The sequence below is a fragment of the Callithrix jacchus genome, chromosome 13, assembly GCF_049354715.1.
Source record: "Callithrix jacchus isolate 240 chromosome 13, calJac240_pri, whole genome shotgun sequence".
In the NCBI taxonomy this organism is placed as follows: Eukaryota; Metazoa; Chordata; class Mammalia; order Primates; family Cebidae; genus Callithrix; species Callithrix jacchus.
Window position 1 is genome coordinate 113,008,432 of NC_133514.1, and position 10,254 is coordinate 113,018,685.

Below are 10,254 nucleotides of genomic sequence, written 5' to 3' on the forward strand. Positions count from 1 at the left end.
TGGGAGTTAACTTGAGGTTGATGATGGGTTTGAGGCGTTTATGAAACCACGTTCACATATATGTTGCAAAATTGCAGTTTTCTGGGTAAGGGGCATGTGACTCCTAAGAAAAATAGTAAATGACTCTGCTTCTCAAACTGAAATCCAAAGCTATGTTTTTAAGGGATATGCAATATAAATGAGAATATTTTAAAATTGTGTTTATTTGTATAATAATTGGATATCAAATTAATATTCAGATACTTGAATAATGTATTTGGATAATTTTTTTTAAACCCATAGACTTGTTCATGATTATCTGGGTGACTTCTTTATGTCCCAGTATTACTATGCAGTTTCAGCTTCTGTGTTTATTATTTTTATTTTTTTGAGACAGGGTTTCGCTCTGTTACCCAGGCTACAGCTCACAGCAGCCTGGATCTCACAGGGCAAGTTATCCTCCCACCTCAGCCTCCCAAGTAGGCTGGGACCACAGACAGACACATGCCACCACTCCTGGCTAATTTTTAAATGGTTTTTTGTAGAGATGGGGTTTCGCTATGTTGCTCAGGCTGATCTCAAACTCCTGGTCTCAAGTGATTCTCCCAGCTTGGCCTCCCGAAGTGCTAGGATTACGGGTGTAAACCACCATACTAGGCCCTGTGGTTGTATTTTTAAGCAATTAAACTCATGCTCACTGGTCATTTAAAGTGATGCTATGCAACTTTAAGGTAGTATTTCCCACACTGGGTATAGAGAGCAGAAGTGCTCTACACTGGCCTGTGATTCCTCAGGTATGAAATCAACTGCTCTAGACATTGATTAATTAGCTCAATAAGTGTTTTTAAAGCTTACTATTCACCCAAATTGTTTCTACTATTAAAACACAAACATGAACAAGGTCCAGTATTTGTTCTTCAGGAGTTTATATCTAATGGGGCAGACGGATGAAAAACCAATGTTTGGGATATACTAGTTCCCCTTTATTCTTGGGGGAGACGTTCCAAGACCCCCAGTGAATGCCTGCAACAGTGGATACCAACCACACATATACTAAGTTTTCTTCTATACATACATGACATACTTATGAAAAACCTTAATTTATAAATTAGGCAAAGGATTAACAATTACTAAAAATAGAATAGAACAATTATAACAATATGCTGTAATCAAAGTTATGTTAATGTATTTCCAAAATATCTCATTGTACTGCATCACCTGTTTTTGGACCAGGGTTGACTGCAAGTAACTGAAACTGAGGGAAGCAGAACCATGGATAAGGGGAGACTCCTGTATTTGGGAATTATGGCAGGATACTAAGGAAATCCAGACATTGACTATGAAGGAGGAGCATCTGCTCAGTTTAGAGTGGGCAGACAGAGACCGGGGGGCTTCTCCTAGAGATGTTACTAGTGTGAGTTGAGAGCAATGCATAGACAAGCGGATCAGAGCAGAGTGGGAATGGGGCAGAGAACCTGTGTGCAAAGCCACAGAGGCATGAAGAGCCCGGTGCACTGGGGAAATTGCCAGGGATTCTTTCTTTCTTTTTTTGGATAGGGGAGACAGAGTCTTGTTCTGTCACCCAGGCTGGAGTGCTGTGGCTCAATCTCAGCTCATTGAAACTGTGATATAGCTGGCCTAGAATTAGAACCAGTACAATGCCATTTTAAAATGGGAAAACTGTTTCCATTCTCCTCACAATGACTGCTAGCCATGGCCTCTGTAAACTACTAAGATTACCTTGCAAAATGCAAAGAGAGGACAAGCTGCATACTTTCTCTTATCTGTAACTGCCAGAATTGCTGGCCTTTGTTTACCAAAGTAAGCACCCCCAGATAATTCCATCCTGGCACCAAGTAACCTAAAATTATGTGGACCCCACACCTGTCCAAATAATGTATAAACTAATGTTTACCTTGACCTCTGTAAACCACTTAAGTGGCAATCAGAATGACAAAAGTCCCCTGGCCCTTGGAATATCTGGAGCCCCCTCACCCTCGTCTCAGCCTAGGAGGTGATTGACAGCTTTCATCCCCATCTCCACTCCTCACCCCCACTCCCAAGGTGGTTTTGTGGGTATAAAAAGGTCTTGTCACTCTTCTTTCTCTGCCACGGGTTGGAGAGACGTGAGTCCTCCGTGGTCGCCGGCAATAAACCCTGCAATTTGGCATACTTTTGTTCTGGTGTTGACTTTCTGTGCTCAGTTCAATGCAACAAAACGTCCACCTCTTGGGTTCAAGCAGTTCTTATGCCTGAGCCTCCCAACATAGCTAAGATTATAAGTGTGCACCACTACACCTAATTTTTTTGTTTTTTTTTTTAGTAGAGACGGGGTTTTGCCATGTTGCCCAGGCTGGTCTCAAGGTCTTGATCTCGTGATCTGCCCGCCTGGGCCTCCCAAAGTGCTGGGATTACAGGTGTGAGCCACCTTGCCTGACTGTCAGGGATTCTATTTGGAGAAATCTCGGGGAGGTTGTGTAGGTAGATTGGAAGGAAAAATGGAAGACAAAGCCAAGGGCCGGATGACGAAAGATTTAAGAAGTTTGTAAATGGTGGAACACTGATGAATAATCTCAGACACAAGACTGGCAGGGTCAAAGTTTTAATCTAGGAAGATAATTTAGAGCAATATGAAAGCTGGGTTCTTGAATCATGAAGATGAGTTAAGAAATTATTTATTTTTAAATGTTTTCAAAGATAATATAATAAAAATAGAAATAAATATTCTTGTGAGAAATGGGGAATGGAGGGACGGGAGTTGATAATTGGTGGGAAATCAGCAAACACAAGGAGGGCTTTTAGAAGGACTCAGCTGAGTCAGGTTGTCTTGATTGCAAGTCTTTCATTGGGGCGCTGCCTCAAAATTAAGTTCAGCTGTGATTGATTGACAGCACCAACTAAACCCTAAACAAGCACACTTTCTCATGAATGCAGGCTTGTCTAGGGCTTCACGTTTTTTCCATACCATCATTAAAGATCCATATTTACCTATTATTTTACTCCAGCGTCCTCAGCATAGCCTCTACCTTACGGGCAGGATGGCTGTTTCAGCTCCACCTTCATGTGCTTAGCCCGGAGGAAGACACTGGAGGGGACCTACCTCCTGTCTCTAAGGCCCTCTTACAGCCTTACACCCCACATTCACTTAAACCCTGTGCACTAGCATTTAGCCTAAAGGTCATACTTACCTACAAGCAAGTTTGCAAAACACAGTTTTAATTCTGGGTGTCTACACACCCAGCTAAAATATAGGAGCTGCATTACATTTTTCTAACTGACAAATCATTAGTATATGCATTTCTGGGGTACGATGTGTTGTTTTGATACATGTATAAGATGTGGCATGATTAAATCAGACCAATTCACATATTCATCACGTGGATTACGAATCTTTTTTTTTTACAGTGAGACATTTGAAATGTACTCTCTTAGGTATTTTGAAATAGATAATACATTATTATTGTCTCTAATCACCCTGATGTGCAACAGATCTCAAAACCTACTCCTTTCTATCTGAAACTTTGTACCCTTTGATGGGAGATGAGGAACAGATGGCAGTTTTTATCATAGTCCCTTAGTAGCATTTTATTTTATTTTATTTTGAGGTGCAGTTTTGCCCCTGTCACCCGGGCTGGAGTGCAATGGCACACAATCTCTGCCTCCTGGGATCAAGTGATTCTCCTGCCTCAGCTTCTGGAGTAGCTGGGATTACAAGCATGTGCCACCACACCCGGCTGATTTTGTACTTTTAGTAGATACAGTGTTTCACCCTGTTGGTCGGGCTGGTCTTGAACCCTGGACCTCAGGTGATCCACCTGCTTCAGCTTCCCAAAGTGCTGGGATTACAGGCATGAGCCACTGCAACTGGCACATTTAAATTTAAAAAAGAATAGGCCTTGTATATATCTTGTTTATCACTACATCTTTCATCTTTTTTGCTGCTGTTGCAGAAGTGAGTCTCTTCTTCCATCGTCTTTTTTTTTTTTGAGATGATGTCTCACTCTGTTCCCCAGGCTGGAGTGCAGTGGCACGATCTTGGCTCACTGCAACCTCCATCTCTGGGGCTCAAGGGATTCTCCTGTCTCAGCCTCCTGAGTAACTGGGATTCTAGGTGCACGCCACCAAGCCCAGCTAGTTTTTGTATTTTGAGTAGAGACGGGGTTTCCCCATGTTGGCCAGGCTGGTCTCAAACTCCTGACCTCAATGATCTGCCTGCCTCGGCCTCCGTAAGTGCTGAGATTATGGGTGTGAGCCACTGCACTCGGCCCAGCGTTTTTTTAACTTGGTATGATTTGCTTATGGGTAAGTGACTTTTTAAAAAATTAATTCTATATTATTTTCTTATTGTTTGTGATACTTTTTAGCCAATTCCCTAGGTTTTCTTTGTATACAAGTCCATCATCAGAAGATAATTTTGAATGTAATTTATCTTAAATTTTTATATTTTATATTTCATTCACTTGCCTACTCTCATTGGTTAATAACACCAGGACAATTTTAATATTTACACTACTGATTCCTTGCTTCTTTTTTTTTTAAAAAAGCATTAATTTTTTAATTGGCAAATTAAAATTATATATATTTGTAGTGTACACATGTTCTGAAATATGTGTATATACATTGTGGAATGACGAAATTGAGCTGATTAAGATACAGTTTACTTACATATTTTTTTGTGGTGAAAACATTAAAATCTATTCTCTTAGCAATTTTCAAATATACAGTACGTTGTTAATAACTATAGTCACCATGTTGAACAATAGATATCTTGAACTTACTCTTTCCAAGGAAATTTTATGTCCTTTGACTACTGTCTCCCCACTCCCTCCTCTCCCCAGCCTCTAGGAACCAGCATTCGACCTCTGGTTCTCTGAGTTCCGCTTTTTCTGATTCCACATCGATGTGAGATCACGTGATATTTGTCTTTCCTTGCCTGGCTTATTTCACTCAGCATAATGTCATCCATGTTGTCACAAACGACAGAATTTTCTTCTCCTTAAAGGTTGAATAGTATTCCATTGTATATACATGTTACATTTTTAAAAAATCCAGCTGGGTGGGGTGGCTCATACCTGTACTCCCAGAACTTTGGGAGGCTAAGGGAAGTGGATCACTCGAGGTCAGGAGTTCGAGACCAGCCTGGCCAACATGGTGAAACCCCATGTCTACTAAAAATACAAAAATTAGCTGGGCATGGTGGTGCACGCCTGTAATCTCAGCTATTTGGGAGGCTGAGGCAGGAAAATTGCTTGAATTCAGGAGGCTGAGTTTGCAGTGAGCCGAGATTGCACCATTGCACTCCAGCCTGGGCAACAAGAGCAAACTCTGTCTTTAAATAAATAAATAAATAATTCATCTGTTTTCGGACACTTAGGTTGATTCCATATCTTAGCTATTGTGAATACTGCCTCAGTGAACCTGGGGGTGCAGACATCTCTATGACAGACTGATTTGGATGCAAACCCAGTAGTGGAATTGCTGGATTATAGCTCTAATTTTAATTTTTTGAGGAGCCCCATACTGTTTTCCATAACGGCTATGTTAATTTACATTCCCACTAACAGCGTACAAGAGTTCTCCTTTCTCCACATCCTTGCCAACATTTATCTTTTGATTTTCAAATAGTAGCCAGTTTTACAGGTGTGAGATGGTATCTCATTGTGGTTCTAATTTGAATTTCTCTGATAATTAGTGATATTGAGCATTTTTCATACACCTGTTGGCCATTTCTATGTCTTCCTTTGAGAAATGTCTATTCAGGACGTCTGCCCATTTTTTAAGGAGGTGGTGGTATTGCTATGAGTCGCCTGAGTTCCTACCTTGTTCTCCATTCCCACCTTGTTAGTGGATCTTGAGGTCGGAGGAAGAATGTGCTACATGACTAGACACAAAAGTGCACGAAGTCAGGGAATATGTTGACTCCCTTAATCCTTATAAGACAGTTGAGGAAACAGGCACAGAGAGGTTGATAACTCCTCCAGGGTCACACAGCTAGTGAGGGAGAGCTAGGATTTGAACACACATTCCTAACTCCTTTATTGCTAACACCCCTTGTCTTGAAGTGTAACATATGTGATATTGCTACCATTATTATCACCTTGATCTGAAGAGAATGTCGACAGCTCAAGAACGGATTCTAACTCTCAAATATCTCCCTCTTGCATTTGCTTATTTCTCTGTAAGTCATCGGGTAGCACTGCCATTCAGGCTAACATTTCTGGCCAGGATTGCTACACAACCCTCTCAGTCTTCATTCTGCCTCCAATCCTGCCCCTTCCCATCTTTGCTGTGTGCAGATGGTCATCTTGCTACCCTGATTTCATTTGCCTAATTCATCAAGCACCAACAGGCAATCAATAAATAATTATGAAATGAAATAAATGAATGAATAGTAAGATTGAAGCTGTAATTTTTTCCTCTCAATTTTGTTACTTAGCTAATATCTGTGAACTTCAATGATCCGTCGGCATCATTGCCCTCAGCATCCTCCTCATTGTAGTCATTGTGTGTTCAAGTGAAAGGTTCAAGAATCTGACTCCTTGCCCAGAACCCTCTCCAGTTCACTCACCGTTAGGGGTTGAATTTTTCTGTTCCCCTAAATTCATACATTAAATCTCTAACTTTTAATGTGATTAAATTTGGAGACAGGATTTTTAGGAGGTCAATTAAGGTCAAATTAAGTCACAAGGATGGGACCCTAATCTGATAGGACCACTGTCCTTATAAGAAGAAAAAAGGCCAGGCACGGTGGCTCATGTCTGTAATTCTAGCACTTTGGGAGGCGGAGGTGGGCAGATCACCTGAGGTCAGGAGTTCAAGACCAGCCTGGCCAACATGCCAAAACCCCATCTCTACTAAAAATACAAAAAGTAGCCAGGCGTGGTGGTGCACAGCTGTAGTCCCAACTACTCAGGAGGCTGAGGCAGGAGAATCGTTTGAACTTGTGAGGTGGAGGTTGCAGTGAGCTGAGATCATGCTACTGCACTCCAGCCTGGGTGACAGAGTGAGACTCTGTCTAAAAAAGAAGGAGGAGAAGGAGGAAGATGAGGAGGAGGAGGAAGAGAAGAACGAGGAGGAGGAGGAGGAAGATGAGGAGGAGGAGGAAGAGGAGAACGAGGAGGAGGAGGAGGAAGAGGAGAACGAGGAGGAGGAGGAGGAAGATGAGAATGAGGAGGAGGAGGAGGAGGAAAGATACCGGAGAGCCAGCTTGCAGCCTCTTGTGTGCTCTCACACTCTCCCCCATCTCTCTTTTTCTCTCTCCTTCTTCCACCATCCCTCTGTGTGAGCTCAGAGGAAAGGCCATATAAGGACACAGTAAGAAGGCAACTGCCTGCAAACCACAAAAAAAGGCCTCCCCAGAAACCAACCCTGGCACCTCGATCTGGGACTTGCAGCTTCCAGATGTGTGTGAAAATGGATGTCCCGCCACCAGTCCAGGGTGTTTTGTTATAGCAGCCAGAACAGACTAAGGCACTCAGGGAACTGGGAGGATCAGTAATCCAGCATCTTTCCCTTTCTTTCCTTCTTCCTAGGACCCAGGGCTGTTTCCTGGAGCCTGGCATTGTAATTACTGGGCTTGAAAGGGAGCAAGGGAACAAGAAGACAAAAATGATGCCTGGATATCCAGCACCTGGAGATCTTGGGCTTTCCAATATTGAAGAGGGAAGAGGCTTAAGTTAATGGAGGACTGTGAAGGAAAAAAGAAGACAGCTTAGTCTGGAGACGGGGGCAAGGGCCACCCAGGCTGGGACATGCTGCCCTAAGAGTGGGCTTTCTGAGACCATGGGCTCAGGCATCCCTCCGGGGAATGGCTGCAACTCTTCTTTCAGATATTTCTTCTGATTACCTTAGAACACACACACAGAACAAGTAAGAGCTCTTGAACTACTCAGGAACTTAAGCTTTAGGTAGGTTTGATGAAACTTCTTTTTCATGAGTTGCAAAAAGTTGAATGACTTTTACACATACTTTAAGTCAGGAACGATTTTGTACAGAATAATTGACAGTGATCCCAGAAGTTGTTTCTATTGGTTTCTAGAAGGAGACACAGAATGCCATGCTAGGTTTAAAACTCCTGAGAATGTCCAAGCAGTAATACATGCATTTGCAGAAATTAAACAGAAACACTGCTGGAAACTCAGCATCCTTGCTGGTGGTCAGAACAGGCATTGCCGGGAGATTTTAGCCGATAGGGAGATTTTAGCCGACTCAATCAGCCTCAGGAAAAGAAAAGAGGCACTGAAAGTTAATCACCAAAGCCAGAAAGATTAGACGCAAAGCCTCAGCAAACAAGTGAACACACTGGATTCTCTGAACATGACTGAAAACAGTCACAGTTCACCTCTTAATATGTCACTGGATACCTGAGCAGTTCTTAGGAAATTCATTTTGGTTGTAGTAGGACTGCATAAGAAATGGTTGTGGTTTTTTTTTGTTTGCTTGTTTTTTTGAGATGGAGTCTCGCACTGTCACCCAGGCTGTAGTGCAATGGCGCGATCTCGGCTCATAGCATCCTCTGCTGCCCGGGTTCAAGCAATCCCCTTGCCTCAGCCTCCTGAGTAGCTGGAATTACAGGCATGTGCCACCACGCCTGGCTAATGTTTGTATTTTTTAGTAGAGATGGGGTTTCACCATGTTGGCCAGGCTGGTCTTGAATGCCTGACCTTGGTAATCCACCTACCTCTGCCTCCCAAAATGCTTGGATTACAGATGTGAGCCACTGTGACTGTCCAGGAAATCTTTCTCTGAAGCCCAAGTTTAACTAAAAGGAATATTTTTGTTCCTCAACTGATAAACAAGACTTGTTTTTTCTAGAGACAAGTCCATTGTATACTGTAATTTTTCATTATGCATTTTATTTGTTGAAATGGTCTTATATAAGTCAATTGCAAGTGATTTAGTAAATCAATGTGTTTTGAACCTTGAAAACAACCAAGAAAACCACATACACAGATATGCCTTTAAAGGTACTTTTAAGCCTACGATATCAGTAAAAAGCCTGGCTTACCAGTAAGCTTGGTTGATAATTCTAAACAAGAGGCAAAGGGAGAGTGTTGCATACAAGTTTCATTCAAAGGGCATAAAATGTGTCTGTTTTTATAAAGTGCAGGGTTTAGTAAACAGGAGTGACTGGTGAAGATGTAGGAGTTGATAGCAGTAAAATAGTGAAAGGAGGCCTGGCGTGGTGGCTCATGCCTGTAATTCCAGCACTTTAGGAGGCCGAGGTGGATGGATCGCTTGAGGTCAGGGGTTCGAGACAAGCCTGGCCAATATGGTGAACCCCATCTCTACAAAAAATGTGAAAATTAGCTGGGTGTGGTAGTGCATGCCTGTAATTCCAGCTACTTGGGAGGCTGAGGCAGGAGAATCGCTTCAACCCTGGAGGCGGGCTAAGTGAGCTGAGATCATGCCACTGCACTCCAGCCTGGGTAACAGAGCAAGACTCCATCTCAAGAAAAAAAAAAAAAAAGGTAAAAGGAGCAGAAAGTGAAGGCTTTGTCCAAGCTCACACACCTACATTCACTGGAACACAAACAAATAAAGACGGAGTTCTTATCACAAGGAGTTCCTATCCTTGGTCGAGCACAACTGCAATCATATAGTTGGGAGAGGAAAAAAAAGTGGACATGTTTTCTTCATTCTTCACATTCTCCCTGGGTTTGAAGAAGGGTTTTCCTAGAGTTGGATACCTAGTGCCCTGGTCACACAGGACATCCTGGCTTTTCAGGCCAGCCATTGACCAGGGCCACCTTTTGGATGGACAGCAACTTGGGCTCCAAGTTGGGATCCAGTTTCAGGATCACCCTCCTCACTTTTAACCCACAACCCTTTAACCCTCGTCTCAGCTTTAGGCTCGGATTCTAAAACGCTTTAAACCACCACCTAAAGACGTAAATGTGGGCTAGGTCTTCAACATGTTTTAATGTGAAGTCGAGAGAATGGGAGCTTGTCCCTAAAAGGTAAGGTTGGGGGTCTGTGGAGCCTATAAAATTCTACTGGTAAAGCACTAACGATCATTCCTCTTTCTCAAGAACTCTTCTTGAGTTCCTCAGGGTAGCCTCGGGTTTTCTACCCAAACTCCATCAGGGCCTCGAGGTACTCACCATGGTCCCTGGTTGTTCTGAATTTGGCGGCAGATTGCCTGAGAGATGTGGGAACCAAGGAACTTTCCAGAGCCTATGGATGTTGATGTGAGTCTTACCCTGTCCTCTGCGTTACATCTCTTCCATCCATCTAGACTGGGACCCGCCATCGGGGCAACGCGAATCGTATTTG